Source organism: Apteryx mantelli, chromosome 6 (genome assembly GCF_036417845.1).
Source record: "Apteryx mantelli isolate bAptMan1 chromosome 6, bAptMan1.hap1, whole genome shotgun sequence".
Classification (NCBI taxonomy): domain Eukaryota; kingdom Metazoa; phylum Chordata; class Aves; order Apterygiformes; family Apterygidae; genus Apteryx; species Apteryx mantelli.
In genome coordinates this window covers 6793595-6810402 of record NC_089983.1, presented here as the reverse complement: position 1 = coordinate 6810402, position 16808 = coordinate 6793595, and the positions used below count along the sequence as shown (strand labels likewise).

The 16808-nt window shown below is 60.0% G+C and overlaps 17 non-coding genes across 17 annotated transcripts; 7 read left to right on the top strand and 10 right to left on the bottom strand.

Annotated features, from left to right (window-relative positions):
- Nucleotides 1-204: 204 nt before the first annotated feature.
- On the bottom strand, nucleotides 205-278 carry TRNAT-AGU (transfer RNA threonine (anticodon AGU)). Its single transcript has one exon. It is a non-coding gene; the product is annotated as a tRNA-Thr (tRNA).
- A 516-nt stretch (nucleotides 279-794) lies between these two features.
- On the bottom strand, nucleotides 795-866 carry TRNAP-UGG (transfer RNA proline (anticodon UGG)). Its single transcript has one exon. It is a non-coding gene; the product is annotated as a tRNA-Pro (tRNA).
- A 321-nt stretch (nucleotides 867-1187) lies between these two features.
- On the top strand, nucleotides 1188-1270 carry TRNAS-CGA (transfer RNA serine (anticodon CGA)). Its single transcript has one exon. It is a non-coding gene; the product is annotated as a tRNA-Ser (tRNA).
- A 570-nt stretch (nucleotides 1271-1840) lies between these two features.
- On the top strand, nucleotides 1841-1912 carry TRNAP-CGG (transfer RNA proline (anticodon CGG)). The gene has a single exon. It is a non-coding gene; the product is annotated as a tRNA-Pro (tRNA).
- A 737-nt stretch (nucleotides 1913-2649) lies between these two features.
- On the bottom strand, nucleotides 2650-2721 carry TRNAP-UGG (transfer RNA proline (anticodon UGG)). The gene has a single exon. It is a non-coding gene; the product is annotated as a tRNA-Pro (tRNA).
- Nucleotides 2722-3968: 1247 nt separating this feature from the next.
- On the bottom strand, nucleotides 3969-4040 carry TRNAA-UGC (transfer RNA alanine (anticodon UGC)). The gene has a single exon. It is a non-coding gene; the product is annotated as a tRNA-Ala (tRNA).
- A 999-nt stretch (nucleotides 4041-5039) lies between these two features.
- On the top strand, nucleotides 5040-5111 carry TRNAP-UGG (transfer RNA proline (anticodon UGG)). The gene has a single exon. It is a non-coding gene; the product is annotated as a tRNA-Pro (tRNA).
- A 940-nt stretch (nucleotides 5112-6051) lies between these two features.
- Nucleotides 6052-6123, top strand: TRNAA-UGC (transfer RNA alanine (anticodon UGC)). The gene has a single exon. It is a non-coding gene; the product is annotated as a tRNA-Ala (tRNA).
- A 259-nt stretch (nucleotides 6124-6382) lies between these two features.
- Nucleotides 6383-6454, bottom strand: TRNAP-AGG (transfer RNA proline (anticodon AGG)). The gene has a single exon. It is a non-coding gene; the product is annotated as a tRNA-Pro (tRNA).
- A 2026-nt stretch (nucleotides 6455-8480) lies between these two features.
- On the bottom strand, nucleotides 8481-8552 carry TRNAA-UGC (transfer RNA alanine (anticodon UGC)). Its single transcript has one exon. It is a non-coding gene; the product is annotated as a tRNA-Ala (tRNA).
- A 389-nt stretch (nucleotides 8553-8941) lies between these two features.
- Nucleotides 8942-9013, bottom strand: TRNAP-CGG (transfer RNA proline (anticodon CGG)). The gene has a single exon. It is a non-coding gene; the product is annotated as a tRNA-Pro (tRNA).
- Nucleotides 9014-10566: 1553 nt separating this feature from the next.
- Nucleotides 10567-10638, bottom strand: TRNAP-UGG (transfer RNA proline (anticodon UGG)). Its single transcript has one exon. It is a non-coding gene; the product is annotated as a tRNA-Pro (tRNA).
- A 989-nt stretch (nucleotides 10639-11627) lies between these two features.
- Nucleotides 11628-11699, top strand: TRNAP-AGG (transfer RNA proline (anticodon AGG)). The gene has a single exon. It is a non-coding gene; the product is annotated as a tRNA-Pro (tRNA).
- A 753-nt stretch (nucleotides 11700-12452) lies between these two features.
- TRNAA-UGC (transfer RNA alanine (anticodon UGC)) lies at nucleotides 12453-12524 on the bottom strand. Its single transcript has one exon. It is a non-coding gene; the product is annotated as a tRNA-Ala (tRNA).
- Nucleotides 12525-12779: 255 nt separating this feature from the next.
- On the top strand, nucleotides 12780-12851 carry TRNAP-AGG (transfer RNA proline (anticodon AGG)). Its single transcript has one exon. It is a non-coding gene; the product is annotated as a tRNA-Pro (tRNA).
- Nucleotides 12852-13732: 881 nt separating this feature from the next.
- On the bottom strand, nucleotides 13733-13804 carry TRNAP-CGG (transfer RNA proline (anticodon CGG)). The gene has a single exon. It is a non-coding gene; the product is annotated as a tRNA-Pro (tRNA).
- A 1583-nt stretch (nucleotides 13805-15387) lies between these two features.
- Nucleotides 15388-15461, top strand: TRNAT-AGU (transfer RNA threonine (anticodon AGU)). The gene has a single exon. It is a non-coding gene; the product is annotated as a tRNA-Thr (tRNA).
- The last annotated feature ends 1347 nt before the right edge of the window (nucleotides 15462-16808 follow it).

Below are 16808 nucleotides of genomic sequence, written 5' to 3'. Positions count from 1 at the left end.
CTTTCCCTGCCCCAAGTGGGGCCGCTCCTGGGACAGGGTGCAGAGAGGTGGGGGTGTCCTGCACTGCCCCTGTTCCTGGCATTGAGATGCCCCTGCTTAGACAAGGGTTGCGGCAGAGACCTCCAGTGGTGCCCTCAGCCCAGGGTGGGGGGCTTGGAGGTGAGAGCGGGTGTGGGGCAGAGAGAAAAACAGTCCCCCCAACCCAGGCACCACTGGGAGTTGAACCCAGGATCTCCTGTTTACTAGACAGGCGCTTTAACCAGCTAAGCCATGGCGCCCTGCACCCCTTGTCCCCCTGCTCACGGCACCCTGGGGTGGCCCAGTAGCACCAAGCCTTTGCCCCAGGAAAGGGCACCCCGTGCCCTCAGTTATGGCAGGGTTGCCCACAGCCGGGGCCTGGCAGCCACTCATCCACTGGTCAGCCTGGGGGCACGGTGGGGCCGGGACCCCTGGGGGTGGGCAACAGCCCTGCTTGCCCCACCGAGACCAAAGCCCTGATGACCGTGGGGCACCACTGGGGGGAAACACAGGGTGGGTGCAAAAGCTGATGGCTGGGCCCCAGATGAGCTCTGCACCAGCTGGGCAAAATCAGCAGCCAGGATGCCCAAAAGAGGGGCTCATCTGGGAGCTGAACCTAGGACCTCTTGCACCCAAAGCAAGAATCATACCCCTAGACCAACAAGCCAGGATGCTGCAGCCTCTGGACACCCGGTCCTCAGATCCCAGATGTTCAGGGTACTGAGCAAAGCTGTGCCCTGGTTTCTGTGTAGGGACTGTGCTGGTGTCCAAAAGAGGGGCTCGTCCGGGAGTTGAACCCGGGACCTCTCACACCCAAAGCAAGAATCATACCCCTAGACCAACGAGCCAGGGCAGCCCAGGTACCTCAGTGTCCCATCCCTGGGTCCCAGCTGATGGGGGTGCTCAGTGGGGTGGCGATGCTCCCTTGGGCGCCTGGGACCACGGGGATGGGTTTGGGGGACCAGAGCTGAGCCAAGCCATGTGCACGGGGGGACAGCAATGGCCACCTAGGAGATTTTCCCACTTCCCAGGAAAATGAAGCAGTAACAGGGAGCTGGGTCAGATGCTGCTGGGTCAGCCAGTGGTGCATGGTGAGCCCTGGGGCCACCTGGGTGCCCCAGGGCAGGTGGGGGCAGGTTCCCATGCACCCCAGGGTGCCAACGCCTGGGGCTGTGATGGCCGAGGGGTGAAGGCGTTGGACTCGAAATCCAATAGGGGTTTCCCTGCGCAGGTTCGAATCCTGCTCACAGCGAGAGGTTTTACTCTCAGGGTCCGGGCTGGTGCTGGGGATCCGCAGCTGGGTGGGGCTTTGGGCCATCCTGGGCTGCAGAGGGACCTCAGGGGAAAGTCAAAGCCGGAGAAAGGGGGCTGTGGTTGGACCATGGCAGCCCCAGCCCTGTCCCTTGTCCCCTGGGCAGCAGCTCCTGCACAGGGAAATCCAAACCCCGGCTGGGACACAGTCCCTGAGACAGTCCCAAGGCAGAAGGGGGTGGGGTCCTGGCCCTTCTCAGGGTAGTCAGGCCCCTGGGCTTTCCAATTTTTGGAGCATTGGGGAAGCAGCAGCCAAGGCATACAGGGTGCAGAGCCAGAGACCGTCTGTCCTGGGGCCGTGTGAAATGAGTCTCCAAGGGGATGCAATGGGGGACAGGGGTCACCCAGGGATGGTGAGGTGCCTGCACTGTTGGGAAGATGCAAGACCCACAGCCATGGAGCAGGTTTATCTGCAAATGCTCCTAAGTGAGCTCAGCAGTGCTAGGGCCATGCCAGCCTGGAGCTGCAGGGGAGGGACCTGAGCTGGGCAGGGGCATAACTGTGCCATCCTGGCTCGTTGGTCTAGGGGTATGATTCTCGCTTCGGGTGCGAGAGGTCCCGGGTTCAACTCCCGGACGAGCCCTCCTTTCAGGCCCTGCCGGGCCTGCTTTTGCCTGTCTGGTGCAGAGCACATTTGGGTCCCTTCCCTTGGCTTTCAGCCCCCCTGCTTCTCCCTTTGGTGTTGCCCCATGTTCACTGGGACTGCTCAGCATCCTGGGGGTCCCAGCTCCTGCTGGGCCTGTACCCCAGACAGTGTGTGAGGGGCTGCCAAGCCCCGGCTACAGCCATGGATCAAAGTGCCCCAGTGTTGGGGTGGCAGGGCTGTGTGGGGCAGGCAGCAGCGTTCAGGGGGCACAGGCAGTCCCCAGGCAGGGGGATGTAGTTCAGTGGGAGAGTGCTTGCTTTGCATGTAAGAGGCGCTGGGTTCAAGCCCCAGCATCTCCATGTGGCTTTTCCTCCCCAAAGCCATGCCCAAGGCAGCAGCTGCAGTGGTGGGAGAGTCCTCCCCTCCCCACTGAGGCTTTCTCCCAGGAAAGCCCTTGGTCTTCCTCTGTGCTTGCAGAGCTTGGCGTGCAGCTGTTTTGTTTTCCCTCCCCACAGGAGCTGGGGACAGTGGGGTGTGTGGGGTGCACGTTTTCTCCATTTCCCATGTGGCGCATTGCTCCTGGGTCTTGGTCCTGTCCCATCCTGGGATGTGCCAACCTGCACAAGCTGCCCATCCTCTTGTGGTGTGCTGATGTGCCCCAGCCCTCCACATGAGCTGTGCTGGGGTCCCACACCCCATCTGGGCACGCACGAGGCTGGTGTTGGCCAAAAGAGGGGCTCGTCCGGGAGTTGAACCCGGGACCTCTCGCACCCAAAGCGAGAATCATACCCCTAGACCAACGAGCCAGGATGGTGCAATGAGCCCCCTCCCCAGCCCACCTTGGGCACCTTGCGGCCCCCGCAGCTCACGGCTGGCTGAGGGTCCTGATGGATCCCAGTATTGGTGGTCCTGGGTGGGCTCCCCTCCAACAGCAGCATTTGCAGATAAACCTGCAACTGTGCCCTGTGGCTGTGGAGGGCTGCACACTGTGCTCCTGGCCTCAGGGCATCCAAACCTGGCCCTTCATTGCCACCCCAGTTTCCAGGGAAGTGGGAAAGCCTCCTGGCTGGCCATTGCCCTGCTTGGCTCCCCAGGGTGGGCAGCACGTCCTGTCCCAAAAACAGCCACTTGGGTGCTGGGGGCTAAAGAGCGTGTTGCCAGCACCTGCCCAGCACCCAGACATCCCAGATGCAGGGGCTGCATGCATGCTGGGCTGTGCCGTCCTTGCTCATTGGTTGAGGGGCATGACTCTCCCTTCAGGTGTGAAGTCCCCAGTTCATCCCTGGATGAAGCCTCCTCTTGGCCCCCCCGGCCCTGGTTTTATCTGGCCATCGTGGGGGGTCCTGGAATAGCCTGTGCCCTAGGGCTGGGGCACAGTGAGGGCAGTGGTACCCAGAGGAACAGGGACAGGCAGCTTGTCGCAGCTGGCATATCCCGTGGGCCAGGGCCGTCCCAGCAAGAGCCAGGAGGGGTGTGCTGCCCCGTGTGTGCGTGGGTAAAGGTCACAAAATGCGGAATGGGCCAGGGCTTGTCCACCTCCTCGGTGTGGAAAGGGCTGTTGGAGGGCTGGGAAGGGCAGAGTGGAATGATGCCAGCACTGCATCCCCCAGCAAGCAGCTCTCCCCTCAGCCTATGTCATGGCTGGGGCTGCGGTGCACGGTGTGTGCATGGGGGTCTTGGCTGCACCACAGTCCTGCAGCAGCTCGGCTACCTGTCCCTGCACAGGTACAGGCAGAAAAAACATCCCCTGACCTGCCCAGGATCCATGCTCCTGGTCCTGGCTTTCTCAACCAAGAGCTGCTGAGGGAGCCCCCCACGCCTGCACCCCACTGACCCCCTGATCAGCAGCTCCTTTGGGAAAAGGGAACAACCATAAGGGTTTCCCAGGAGCCAGGAAGAAACCCAGGCCCAGTAGAGAGCCCAGCCTCAGGTCTGGACTGGGAAATCTCCTCCCCAGAGGCCGGTGGAGGAAGAAGGGAGATTTCCTCCCAGGGCGCAACCATTTCCACCACTGCAGCCACCACAGGAGATGGCATTCTGGAGAAAAGGCATGTGGAGATGCTGGGGCTTGAACCCAGGGCCTCTTACATGCAAAGCAAGCACTCTCCCACTGAGTTACATCCCCCTGTCTGGGGGCTGCCTGTGCCCCCTGGGCATCACTGCTCGCCCAGTGCAGCCCTGCCTCCCCAACACCCACTGGTGCTGGTGGACTTATGGGATTTCCCCCCGGAGGCTGATGACAGTTTGTGAATGCCATCTCCGGTGATGCCTATGCTGGGACCCTGGCAGCTCCTTGTGCCTGGCACTTGCAGCTCCTGTGACCCATCCCACTGCCACCCCATCACCCACAGACCTGCACTGGGGCTGTCCCGTGGGCTGGGGCCTGGCGGGGCTGGGCCTGGCAGCCCCTTGCCTGCCAGCCACGCTGGGGGTACAGTGGGGCTGGGACCCTTGGGGATGGGGAGCAGCCCCACTTGCCCCGCTGAGCCCAATGGCTTGGCAGGCCCACTGGCCTGTGGGCAATGTGGGGTTGGTGAAGATGATGGCCTGGCCCCAAATGAGCTCTGCACTGGCCAAGCAACAGCACTTGCCAGGCATGGCACAGGACCCAAAAGGAGGGGTTGTCCAGGAGTTGAACATGGGAGCCTCTTGCACCCAAAGCTAAAATCATACCCCTAGACCAACAAGCCAGGACGGCACAGCTGGGCTCCCCCAGCCAGGCACAGCACAGGACCAAGCACTGCTGGTGCTGGGCACCGTAGACTTCTGGCAGGAGCTTTTTCAAATAACCCCACACCCCATGCCATGCATCTGTGGGTCCTGCAGCTCCACAAAAACATGAGTATCTCCCTGTCCATGGATGGCCCCTGTCCCCCATCATGTCCCCTCAAAAAGGCCCATTTCCCATGACCCCATAAAAAATGGTCTCCAGCTTCCCCAGCTCTCCAAAACCTGGAAAACCCCAGGCACCTGCACACCTGTCTGGTCCCCGGGGCCGGCAGCAGGGCCCTTGTGCGAAACCCCTCCCCGTGGTCCCAGGCACCCAAGGGAGCATCACTACCCCACTGAGCACCCCCATCAGCTGGGACCCAGGGATGGGACACCGAGGTACCTGGGCTGCCCTGGCTCGTTGGTCTAGGGGTATGATTCTCGCTTTGGGTGTGAGAGGTCCCGGGTTCAACTCCCGGACGAGCCCTCCTTTTGGGCATCCCGGCTGCTGATTTTGCCCAGCTGGTGCAGAGCTCATCTGGGGCCCAGCTGTCAGCTTTTGCACCCACCCCGTGATTCCCCCAAGTGGTGCCCTGTGGCCTTCAGGGCTTTGGTCTCGGTGGGGCAAGCAGGGCTGTTGCCTACCCCCAGGGGTCCCGGCCCCACCGTGCCCCCAGGCTGACCAGCAGGTGAAGGGCTGCCAGGCCCCAGCTGTCCCATGCTCCAGTCCCATGGGCCAGCCCCTGCCCCAGGCTGCAAGGGGTCTGTGAGTGCCAGGGTGGCAGCAGGATGGTGCACAGGGCTTGGCAGGGGGCTGTGGGTGACCCTGGGTCAGGAAGGCATCAGCAATGTGGAGAGATATCCCCAGTGTCTCCTGGGGGGCAGCCCCGTCTGTGGAGTGCGGGCAGAGTCTGGACCAAGGCTGGGGCACCCCACTGAGCCACATGGGCAGTTGTTCTCCCTGGGTTGCATGGGGCAGGTTGTAGGGCTGGAGCTGTGGCAGTGGGCTGGGCTGGGCTGTGCAATGGGCAAGAGGGGACTGGTGTGGGGAAGGGATGGAGGGAAGGGGTTTGGGAGCCAGGGCACCCCCAGACCAGGAGCAGGTGCAGGGCACTGGGTGTTTTGTGGTGGGGAGCATGGGCTGGGGCTGTCCCTGAACTCCTGGGTTCCCCCTTCCATTGCAGGATGTGGATGGGGGAGGCACCTGGCGCGGGGCCAGTGGTGCTGCATGCTGCCCAGAGTTTGTTCACGGCATGGCTGGAGCAGGGCAGTCCCTCTTTCTGCATCTGGGCTGCAGCACCAGGGATGGAGCCAGTGCCTGGACATGGCTGTGTGCCATCAGTCCCTCAGTCCAGGCAGGTTTCAGGGCAGCAGGGCTGCACTGGGCAGGCAGCAGTGCTCTGTAGGTGCAAGCAGCTTCCAGGGAGGGGGATGTAGCTCAGTGGGAGAGCGCTTGCTTTGCATGTAAGAGGCCCTGGGTTCAAGCCCCAGCATCTCCACCTGCGTTTTCCTCCACAAAGCTGTCTGCCTGGCAGCAGCTAGGTTGCAGAGTCCCCAGTGAAGGTACCCCAGAAAACCCACTTGGGTTTCTTTTCAGGCTGACAGTGAAATCCTCACAGCTGTTTTCCTTTTCCTGGGCCCTCACAGGGCCCATCCCTGCTGCAAGGACAAGCCAACCTGGACAAGCATCACACTTGTGCACTGCTGCCTCTGTTGTGCCCCGATGCACCAGCCAGGCAACAGCAGTGCCCAAAAGAGGGGCTCGTCTGGGAGTTGAACCCAGGACCTCTCGCACCCTAAGCAAGGGTCATACCCCTAGACCAACAAGCCAGCAGCATGGTTGGGTTTCCCCCCAGCCCAGCTCCTGCACTGTGTGGGTCCAGGCACAGCACAGGGTGTCTGCAGGTCCCAGTGCTGCTGGCGCACAGCTCCTCTGCACGCTGCCCTCTCCCTCTCCCAATGCTCTCCATCCATTAGCTCCCCCATCCGCCCCTGGGGAGGATGGAGAGTGAGAAAAGGGATCCATCCAGCTCTCCCACCCCGTATGTCTCAGATGCTGCTTCCCCAGGGCTGCAAAACCTGCAAGACCTGCATGGCCCAAGTGGGGCCAGGGCTCCTCCTGCCTTCAGGCTGCCCCAGGGCCAGGGGGTCCCAGCCAGCGTCTGAGTTTCAGAACTGCGGGAGCTGCTGCCTGGGGGACAAGGGACAGGGCTGGGGCTGCTCTGGTCCCTGTCCCTCCTCCAGCCTGGATATTTCCCTGAGGTCCCTCTGCAGCCTGGGATGGCCCAAAGCCCCCAGCTCCAGGGTCCTTGTGAGTAAAACCTCTTGCCATGAGCAGAATTTGAACCTGCATAGCTGTAGCAATCCTCACCATCGTACATTGAGGAGCTGGTGATCTACTAAGTTATCTTGCATAGGCACAAGCCTGTGCTGTGCTGCGTTATGCTGCACGTATAGCTTGTCCTTCAGACCTGTGTTGTGTCTCACAACAGTATCTCTTGGCCATTGGATAAACTTGGGCAGCTGATTGTAAGGAAGCAACTGTGGGCAGCTCCTATTTGGCACTGGCAATTACACCAACTGCATGTCCTTGCCGGTATTCAAAAGTGCAGCAGCAAGTTCTCATGTGAATGCCCTTTTTGTTTGACAGTAGAAATGAGGAACAGAATTGTTTCTTTTAAGAAAAATCCTGCAAGAGAGCAAAAGACCGAAATGTTGGGTAACGTTTCGACAGACAGGATCTGCGTGGTGTGCTGTGCCCTGATCAGAGGTTCATCTGATGCTGCACAACTCTGCCTACCCAGCATCGAAAGGGATGTAAGATTAACTCTGCTATTCTAACTTTCCTTATCGTATTAGCTTCAATAAATGGCACTTTAAACTATACTTTACCGAGTCTGAGTGCCTTCTTTCCTGGGATCTTGATGAACCAGCACCTCTAGGTGTAAAACAGCAGGGAAATCCTACCATATTCAAGTCCAACTCCTTCACCCCTTGGCCACCACAGCCCTGCACGAAGGCACTGCAAGTGGTGTGGGAATGTCCCCCCTCCTGCCCCAGAGCATCCGCACCCAGGGCTGGCAGCAAGGCCCTTGCAGGAAAACCAGCCTCTTGGGCGTTGGGGTCAAAGCAGGTGTTGCCAGCCCCCCAGGGCACCCCACATATCTGGTGCACAAGAGCTGGGTGACATAGGGGTGCACACAAAACTGCCTTGTCTTTCTGGAGGTGATTCCTGCCTACGGTGCAAGAGATGCTGAGTTCAGCTTCCAGGTGAGCCTTCTTTTGGGGCCCGGGGCCTCAGCAAAGCCTGCACATGGGGGCCAGGGCATGGCAAGGGCAGCGGTACCTGGCACGAAGAGGGATGGGGGGGCCAGTCCAGGTTTGGTGTGTCCCCTCCACTGGAACGGTTCCTCTGACATCCAGGAGTGATGTGCCACCCCGTGTGTGTTGGCAACAGTGGGAAAACACAGAAAGGGTCAGAGCTCATCCACACCTTGGTGGGGAAAGGGCTGCTGAGGATGGCAGAGTGGGGAGATGCGGGCACCCTGTCCCCTGGTGGGGAGCACTCCCCAGGCCCCTGCTGTGCACAGTGCAGGTGCTGCAACAGCAGTACAGCCAGGGCTCTTCACTGGGCCATGTTCCCACAGCAGCTCAGCTTGCTGCCCCTGCACAGGCGCAGGCAGCCCTTGCCCTGGGAGCTGAGTCCAGAAAAAACCTCCCCTGCCCTACAGCTGTCTTCCTAGTCCCAGAGTGGGAAACCTCCTCCCCAGAGGCTGGTGGAGGAAGAAGGGAGGTTTGCTTCCAGACACCGGCCATTTCACCAGCGCAGGAGATGGCATTCTGGAGAAAAGGCATGTGGAGATGCTGGGGCTTGAACCCAGGGCCTCTTACATGCAAAGCAAGCGCTCTCCCACTGAGCTACATCCCCCCACCTGGGGGCTGCCTGTGCCCACTGGGCACCGCTGCCTGCCCAGCGCAGCCCTGCTGCCCGGACGCCCGCCGGTGCTGGTGGACTTACAGCCCATGGTCGTGGCCCATCCCACCCCCGGTGCTGCAGCCCAGATGCAGGAAGAGGCACCTCCCTGCTCTGGCCATGCCACTGACACACTCTGGGCAGCACGGAGCTTTGCTGGCCCTGCACTGGGCACCTCCCCAGGCAGGAAGTGCTGGCGGCTCCCTGTGCCTGGCACTCAGCCCCTATGCCCCATCCTGCTGCCACCCTGGCACCTGCGGACCCCCCTGGAGCCCAGGGCTGGGGACACAGCCAGGCCCCACCTGAGCCCTGCCGTGGCTGAGTGACAGCAGTGCCCAAAAGGAGGGCTCGTCCGGGAGTTGAACCCGGGACCTCTCGCACCCGAAGCGAGAATCATACCCCTAGACCAACGAGCCACGATGGCACAGCTGGGCACCCCAAGCCCAGCTCAGGTACCCTGGGGCCCCTGCACCTCTCGGCACTTTGTGGGGCCTGGCAGGGACCCAGTGCTGGTGGTGGTGGGTGGGCATGGCCCTCTGGCAGGAGCCTTTGCAGATAGACCCACACTGCGTGCCCCACAGCCACGGGGCCTGCATCTCCTCAATAGCACAGGTACCTCACCATCCCAGGGTGGCCCCTGTCCCCTGTCCCGTCCCCTCAGAGGCATCCATATCCCATGGCCCCCAGGACAAATGGCACCTGGCTCCCCCACCCCACATGCTTGGGTGGGCTTTCCCCTCCAGCCCGACTGGCCTCCAGGGCTCATCAGGGGCAGCCTGAGCCCTGGTCCCATCCCTGGGTCACCACTGCCAGGCTTCTGACCCCAGACCTCTTCAAGGTGTGACGGCACACCTAGCAGGGGAGAGGCTGCTCTCAGGGACCTGTGGGCATGAACGGGCCATAGCGGCCCTGACCAGCCTCACCTGGGGCCCCCACCCACAACCCTGCCCATGGGCACAAGAGCCCTTCAGTCCCAGCCCCGCCGTGCCCCAGCCCTGTGGAACAGCCCCAGTGCAGGTCTGTGGGTGATGGGGTGGCGGTGGGATGGGTCACAGGAGCTGCAAGTGCCAGGCACAAGGAGCTGCCAGGGTCCCAGCATAGGCATCACTGGAGACAACATCCACAAACCAACATCAGCCTTCGGGGGGAAATGTCATTCCGTGCACCCCTGGCTCAGGGAAGCAGCTCTGGCACTGTCATCCCCCAGCTGCCTGCAAAGAGCACGGCCAGGGCTGTGGCCATAGGGTCTCTCCTTCACCCACCCCCTGTTTTCGTGTCTCTCTGAGAGAAGCCGGATCAGCTCATGCCACCAGTGCTGCCTGCCCAAGGAGGTGCCTGGCACAGGGCCAGCAATGCCGCATGCTGCCCAGAGCTTGCAGCTGGAGCAGGAAAGTGCCTCCTTCTGCATCTGGGCTACGGTGCCAGGGCTGGACCTGGCCACTGCTGCGGGCCGTAAGTCAGGGCAGCAGGGCTGCATGGGGTGAGCAGCGGTGCCCAGGGGGCACAGGCAGTCCCCAGGCAGGGGGATGTAGTTCAGTGGGAGAGTGCTTGCTTTGCATGTAAGAAGTGCTGGGTTCAAGCCCCAGCATCTCCATGTGGCTTTTCCTCCCCAAAGCCATGCCCAAGGCAGCAGCTGCAGTGGTGGGAGAGTCCTCCCCTCCCCACTGAGGCTTTCTCCCAGGAAAGCCCTTGGTCTTCCTCTGTGCTTGCAGAGCTTGGCGTGCAGCTGTTTTGTTTTCCCTCCCCACAGGAGCTGGGGACAGTGGGGTGTGTGGGGTGCACGTTTTCTCCATTTCCCATGTGGCGCATTGCTCCTGGGTCTTGGTCCTGTCCCATCCTGGGATGTGCCAACCTGCACAAGCTGCCCATCCTCTCGTGGTGTGTTGATGTGCCCCAGCCCTCCACATGAGCTGTGCTGGGGTCCCACACCCCATCTGGGCACGCACGAGGCTGGTGTTGGCCAAAAGAGGGGCTCATCCGGGAGTTGAACCCGGGACCTCTCGCACCCAAAGCAAGAATCATACCCCTAGACCAACAAGCCAGGATGGTGCAATGAGCCCCCTCCTCAGCCCAACTCGGGCATGCCATGGTCCTGTGGTTCCTGGCTGGCTGAGGGTCCTGATGGATTCCAGCACTGGTGGTCCTGGGTGGGCTCATCCCTCCAACAGGAGCATCTGCAGTTAAACTGGCAACTGTGCCCCATGGCTGTGTGTCCTGCATCTCCCAGGCAGTGCAAGGTCCTCACTGTTCCCTGGATGACCACTGTCTCCCACCGCTGGTGCAGGATGGGTCCCATCTCCCTTTGCTCTCCAGCCATCAGCTCCCCCATCTCCTCCCGTGAAGGAGGGAGAGGACAATCTGGAGGAGCCACCTGGGACAGTGGGGAAAAGGGATCCAGCTCCTGCACACTGTACACCTCAGCTGCTGCCCAGTTTTCTCAGGGTGGCAAAAACTGAAAAACCCTCCCGTGGGGCCAAAGTCCATACTGTTTTGGGGATACCACAAGGCCAGTGGGGTTCCCATGATGAACTTCCCCAAAGGGGGCAAGGGACAGGGCTGGGGCTGCCCTAAACCCTAGCTCCCTCCTCCAGCCCAGACTTTCCCCTCAAGCCTTCTCTGTGGCTGGGCTCCTCCAGCACCGGTCCTGGACCCTGTGAGTAAAACCTCTCACTGTGAGCATGATTTGAACTTGCATCAGGGAAACCCCTACTGGACTTCAAGTCTAACACCTCCACCCCTCGACCACAACAGCCCCAGGCACCCTGGGGTGCATGGGAACCTGCCCCCACCTGCCCTGGGGCACCCAGGTGGCCCCAGGGCTCACTGTGCACTGTCAACACCGCTGTTGTCGGGTCCCCCCCTTCCTCCCGCCACCAGTCAGCCTTGCTTAGTTTCCTGTGGCTGGCAGCGGGGCCCTTCCACAAAATCCAATCTTCTATGTGCTGGGGGCAAAGGGAACATTGCCTGCCCCTCCAGTGCCACGGGCATCTGGGACACAAGGACTGGGTGCACACAAACCTGTGCCATTCTGGCTCGTTGGTCTAGGGGTATGATTCTCGCTTAGGGTGCGAGAGGTCCCGGGTTCAACTCCCGGACGAGCCCCCCTTTTGGGCACAAGCACAGCCCCTGCATGGAAACCAGGCCACAGCGAGGGCAGTGATGCCTGCCATGATGGCCGTGGGCAGCCTGGCTGCCTTGGGCATGTCCCAAAAGCCCCGGTAGATGGTCCCCATGAGAGAGCTGGGAGCGATGTGCCGTCCTGTGCCTGCATGGGAAACAGAGGCAAAACCCAGAAAGGGCCAGGACTTGTACCCTTCCTCGGTGGGGAAAGGGCTTTTGGGTGCAGCACTGGGGATGGCAAAGGGGGTGATGCCAGCACCACACGCCCCAGCAGGCAGCTCTCCCCTTGCCCTGTGGCATGGCCAAGGCCCCTGTTGTGCACGGTGTGGGCATCGCAATAGCAGCGCAGCCTGGGCTCTCGGCTGCACCACAGTCCCGCAGCAGCTCGACTTCCTGTCGCTGCACAGGTACAGGCAGCCCTTGTTCCAGGGGCTGCGGCCAGGAAAAAAATCCCCCGACCTGCCCCAGAGCGGACCTCCCACTCCTGCAGTCTCTTGACCAGATGAGAGCTGCCGAGGGAGCCCCTGTGTCTGCACCCCTACGACCCCAGAGCTGACAGCTCCCAGGGGGAGGGGGGGCGGGGGGGGGGGGGAAGGACCAACCAGAAGGTTTTTATGGGAATGAGGGAGAAACCTCAGGCCCGGGCGAGAACCCAATCTCTAGACAGCAGAGGGAAATCTCCTCCCCAGAAGCTGGGTGCACCACTGCAAGGCAGCTTTGTGGAGAAAAGGCATGTGGAGATGCTGGGGCTTGAACCCAGGGCCTCTTACATGCAAAGCAAGCGCTCTCCCACTGAGCTACATCCCCCCACCTGGGGGCTGCCTGTGCCCACTGGGCACCACTGTCCACCCCACACGTGGCGCTTGGAACACCCACCAGAGCTGGACAAGTTTTGTCCCGTGTCATGTCCAGGCGCCAGCCCTAGACTTGCAGCCTGGATGCAGCAAAAGGAACCTTTGTGCTCTGGGTGGCGTTGTGGACCAAAGGGAGCAGCACCGGCTCTGCTCAGCACCCTGAACATCTGGGATCTGAGGACTGGGTGTCCAGAGGTTATAGCATCCTGGCTCGTTGGTCTAGGGGTATGATTCTCGCTTAGGGTGCGAGAGGTCCCGGGTTCAACTCCCGGACGAGCCCCTCTTTTGGGCATTGCTGTTGCCTGGCCAGTGTATGGGCCTGAGTGCTGGGGCCAGGGCATAAGGAGGGCAGCAGTGCCTGGTGTAATGGGGGCAGTGGCCTGTCTGGGTTTGGCATGTCCCTTCAGCCAGGACAATCCTGGGTGAACAGGGAGCCATGTGCTGCCCTGTGCATGCGTGGGAGAGAGCTGAAACACAGGAAGTTCAGGGCCCATCCACTTTCTCGGTGGACAGAGGACTGTTGGGGACAGCACTGGTGATGGCAAGGCTGGGTGATTCTAGCATCACATCCCCCAGTGGGCTGTTTTGGGGGGAAGCACCTTGGGAGCAGGGTTGAGCTGTGTGTTTGGCAGGGCGGGGGGGGGGGGGGCACGGCAATGGCTGGTGAGGAGACTTTCCCAAGCAGCCCCCAGGCTGGGGGATGTAGTTCAGTGGGAGAGTGTTTGCTTTGCGTGCGGCCCTGGGCTTCAGTCCCCAGCATCTCCAGGTGCTGCTTCTCCCTCTAAAAGCTGTTTCCTGGGGAGCATCTGCATTGGTGGGAGAGTCCCTGCTGAGGTCCCACAGAAAAGCCTTTGGGTTTTCTGCAGGCTGGGCTTGGATTTCTTCCCAGGCACATCCAGGCTCTTGAGAAATCACTGTGGCTGTTTCCTGTTCCTGGCTCCAGGAGCTGTAAACAAGGGGTATGCAGAGTGCATGTTGTCTTTGCTTTCCCCATGGCATGGGGCAGTACATCACTCCCAGCTCTTGCTGGACCATCCAAGCTGATGTGATGTGTCCAACAAACCAGGCTGCCCATCCCCTTTGCACCAGGTGCAGTTGCCCTTACTGGGTATCCAGCTGGGGCCACATGAGCCAGCTGAGCAAAAACAGTGCCCAAAAGGAGGGCTCGTCCGGGAGTTGAACCCGGGACCTCTCGCACCCGAAGCGAGAATCATACCCCTAGACCAACGAGCCACGGTGGCACAGCTGGCTCCCCCTAGACAACCTTGGGAGCCCCCCAGACTGTTCCTGCCCCCCCAGCCCTGGTCCAAGGAGACCCTGCCTCTGCCCCATCTGCAGTGCCAAGACAAGGGCAAGGAGAGAGCACAGCAAGGTGCCAGTGGTAAGGCTTTTCCTCTGGGCTTTCTCATTCACTTGGGGCTGAATGAAATGGCCAGGGGATGGCACCATTAAACACAAAATTTCTGTACCTAAGTGCTGTGGCTGTGATACTAGTAGGAGGTTTTGACTGCAGGGATGAAGGGCTCTGGCCATCTCTCTAGCCTGGCTACTTTACAAAGATGGTGTGCAGGGAATGACACCTGCTCCAGAAAACTCCCTGCATTTTCTCTGCTATGAGACAGTGATGTTTGCTGGCCTCTCCCATGTAGTTCTCCATTGTCCTCTATAGATCTGTGATAGCTCTAATGGAAAAGCATCTGGCTTTTACTTGCAGGTGCCAGGGTTTGAGTCCCTGTGTCAGCCAGAGCTGTCAAATGCATTGAGTCCTCTATCCCTTGCACAAAGGACAAGGGGGACCTGGAGCAGCAGGTGATAATGAAGCATATATGAAATGCAGAAAGGGCTGCCATCCGTCCACCTTCTCCAGCTCTGTGTACTCCCAGCAAAGCAGCCTGCTCCCCCCACCTCCAGCCCTTGCTCACCTGGCACAGGCCAGGTACTGGTGGTCTCAGCCCAGCAAGGTGGCACCCCCCCGCCCTCCATCCTTGCATTTTGTGAGGGCACGGTTGCACAGCTCTGCCATAAGAGTGAGGGATCAGCACCACGACTTGCTCCACTGTGCTTTCCCTTTGGGGGCCCTGAGGGTGGGTTTTTTTTTGCCTAGGGGAGCTTTCCAGTACAGTTTGCCAGAGTTTAAATGCTGCTGCCTCAGGAAATAGTTGCATAGGGCTAAAAGCAGTCCTCATGGCTTTCAGATTGTCTTTGTTTGAAAGGTGGACTCAGGTGCTGATGGGCCAGAGATCCAGCGCAAGACCAGGGTCTCACCATAGATGGAAACAGCCAGTGCCAGAGGCTAGGGACAGCCCTAGCAGTGGGTTCCTTTCACAGCTGGCACAGCTGGAGGGTGCCTTCCCTGTCTGACTTCTGCCTCAGACACGCACACATGAGCCAGGCGCATGGGTGATGCCCTGGGGGTGCCAGGGTGGGAAATCAGGAAAAAAATGAGACTGAGGAGCCCATGTCCATGTGGTGCAGGGGATAGCGGCAGCCGGGGCAAGGTCTCAGCAGGGTAAAAGAGGAGCAAGCTGGAAAGTCTCCGCAGGGTGTCAAGGCCCCAAACCCAGCTGGCCCTGGAAGGGGAGATGCAGGAGCTTTCCACAACTAGGCAGCCTGGGTGAGCACTGAGGGTGCTCTTGGTGGGATCTGAGGGGACGGGGTTTTGGGGTCAGGGTTTCCTGGACTATGGCACAAGGCAGAGGCCATGCCATGGGACATACAGTGGGGGGGAGAGGGATGGGGTGCCTGGAGCCAGGTGAAGGCTGAGTGCTGCTGGGCCCCCCCAGGATGGCATGGGGGCCAGGGGCACAGGGCAGCAGGGCGCCATGGCTTAGCTGGTTAAAGCGCCTGTCTAGTAAACAGGAGATCCTGGGTTCGACTCCCAGTGGTGCCTGGGCTGGGGGGACTGTTTTTCTCCCTGCCCCACATCTGCTCTCACCTCCAAAACCCCAGCCCTGGGCTGAGGGCACCACTGGAGGTTTCTGCTCCTGCGCAGACAGAGGAATCCCAAAGCTCAGATCAGGTGCTCAGGGTCCAAGGATGGAGCCCCTCCACCTCTCTGTGCCCTGTCCCAGGGCAGCCTTGCTCTTGGGAGGAAGGAGAGCTTCCTTACACTCTGACTTCCAGCGTGGGGACTATGACCCAGTGGTCAACATTTTGGCAATACTGTTTAGTGCCAAGCTTGTTAGGATTTCCCTGCCTGCAGCCTGTGCCTGTGGCCTCCCGTCCTTTTGCCCTTTGAGGATGGTCTGGCTGCATCTTCTCTGTTACCCACTTTTGGTGGAGGAAGACGCGACTGGCCTCTTGTGGTCCTGGTTCTCTGTGTCCCTGGGACTGATACGTGCTTGGCTGGGGTCAACCGCAGCTCCCAACTTCTCCACCTATGGCCAGGGCAGTAGGCAAGTTCATTTTGGAGGAAATTTGGCTCAGACAGAGCACTTCTTAGGAAACAAATGGTTGATGTGGAAATGTAAGTTCTGTAAGAGTCACTGCTTCTCTCCCCTCCACTTGACAGCTACTGAGAGGAGCATAGGGAAGGTCAGCATTCACTCTTTGGGTCAGTTATACCCTGTGACATAGTCAGTGACCTGGGAAGACATGTAAAAGTGAGAGTATTTTAGCCAGGTAATTGCTTCTTGCCAGAGGTGTGCGCAGGGCTGGCAGTAATGCTGGGCGGCTGGGCAGCTCGCCTTTGCTCAGGCACAGCACAGTCCAGCTCTTTGGGGTGCTGAGAGCTGTGACATGACCCAAACTATCTCCTAAACTAGGGCATTTGGGAAATATATACCTTGCTGGCCCAGCTGCTCCCACTGTCTTCCTCTTCCATTTACAAGTGTGACCACTGCTGAATCAAGCAGAAAACCTTCTGGGCACACCAGATGTTTGGAGGTGGTGATAGAGACCTACAAAAAAACATAGTAAAGCCTGAGGCACACGTTTTTATTGCAAAAAAAAAAAACAACCATATCTCCTGTTCACTCTGCCCTGTGTTTTCCTCTGAACAAGGAGATGAAGGGGAAAATAGAGAGGGACAAGTGAATGGCAAGCATCATTCTTGTCCCCCTTGCCAGCCCTGGATGCTGCCCACCCTGTGATAGCTGTTCAGGCTTGCTCCATCCAGCTGCTCATTTCCATGGCCATGGAGACATATTTTTCAAAGTTCTCCCTGCTGTTCAGCCAAGCTCTTTGGAAAAATCCTCAGAGCTCCAAAGAACCAGTTGCATGTTTGGATTGTTTGGTC